Genomic DNA, 1678 nt, shown 5'->3' on the forward strand with positions numbered 1-1678 from the left:
TATCTCCTAAGGCCCACTTGACTTCACTTTTCAGGATGTATGGCTCTAGGTGAGTGATCACACCATCATGATTATCTGGGTCATGAAGATCTTTTTTGTACGGTTCTTCTGTGTATTCTTGCCACCTCTTCTTAATATCTTCTGCTTCTCTCAGGTCCATACCATTTCTGTCCTTAATTGAGCCCATCTTTGCATGAAATGTTCCCTTGGTATCTCTAATTTTCTTGAAGAGATCTCTAGTCTTTCCCATTCTATTTTTTTCCTCTGTTTCTTTGCATTGATCACTGAGGAAGGCTTTCTTATCTCTCCTTGCTATTCTTTGGAACTCTGCATTCAAATGGGTATATCTTTCCTTTTCTCCTTTTCTTTTCACTTCCCTTCTTTTCACAGCCATTTGTAAGGCTGCCTTAGACAGCCATTTTGCTTTTTTGCATTTCTTTTTCTTGGGGATGGTCTTGATTCCTGTTTCCTATACAATGTCATGTACCTCCATCCATAGTTCATCAGGCACTCTCTCTATCAGACCTAGTCCCCTAAATCTATTTTTCATTTCCTCTGTATAGTCATAAGGGGTTTGATTTAGGTCATACTTGAATGGTCTAGTGGTTTTCTCCACCTTCTTCAGTTTCAGTCTGAATTTGGCAATAAGGAGTTCATGAGCTGAGCTATAGTCTGCTCCCAGTCTTGTTTTTCTGACTGTATAGAGGTTCTCCATCTTTGGCTGCAAAGAATATAATCAATCTGATTTTGGTGTCTACTGTCTCGTGATGTCCATGTGTAGAGTCTTTTCTTGTGTTGTTGGAAGAGGCTGTTTGCTATGACCAGTGCGTTCTCTTGGCAGAAGTCTATTAGCCTTTGACCTGCTTCATTCTGTACTCCAAGGCCAAAGTTGCCTGTTACTCCAGGTGTTTCTTGACTTCCTACTTTTGCATTCCAGTCCCCTATAATGAAAAGGACATCTTTTTTGGTTGTTAGTTCTAGAAGAAGGTCTTCATAGAACTCTTCAGCTTCTTCAGCATTACTGGTCGGGGCATAGACTTGGATTACCATGATATTGAATGGTTTGCCTTGGAAACAAACAGAGATCATTCTGTCGTTTTTTGATATTGTATCCAAGTACTGCATTTCAGACTCTTTTGTTGACTATGATGGCTACTGCATTTCTTCTAAGGGATTCTTGCCCACAGTAATAGATATAATAGGTATCTCCCTTAGGAATCTATAAAATGTTTCTTCTAGAGTCTTTGTTAACTTCATTGTTTAAATCTTAATTCTAAATTAAATTAGAATGAAGAATTAATTCTTAATTAAACTTAGAATTAATTCTTAATTAAATTAATAATTTAAATCTTAATCTAAATTAGTTTTCTGAGTTTCTTTTTACCAATCATAAAGATCAATACTTCATTCTAGAACTCTTCCCTGGTTATCCATAAAAGAAATGAGGGGAAAAACTGAGTGGCATGATGCTTGGAAACAAAAAAAAAGTAAGAATTATAAGTGAAAGTGAAAGTTGCTCAGTCATGTCCGACTCTGCAACACCATGGACTGACTATACAGTCCATGGAATTCTCCAGGCCAGAATACTGGAGTGGGTAGCCTTTCCCTTCTCCAGAGGATCTTCCCAACCCAGGGATCAAACCCAGATCTCCCACATTGCAGGCATATTCTTTACTGG

The sequence above is a fragment of the Bison bison genome, unplaced genomic scaffold (assembly GCF_000754665.1).
Source record: "Bison bison bison isolate TAMUID 2011002044 unplaced genomic scaffold, Bison_UMD1.0 scf7180017864533, whole genome shotgun sequence".
NCBI classification, from domain to species: Eukaryota; Metazoa; Chordata; class Mammalia; order Artiodactyla; family Bovidae; genus Bison; species Bison bison.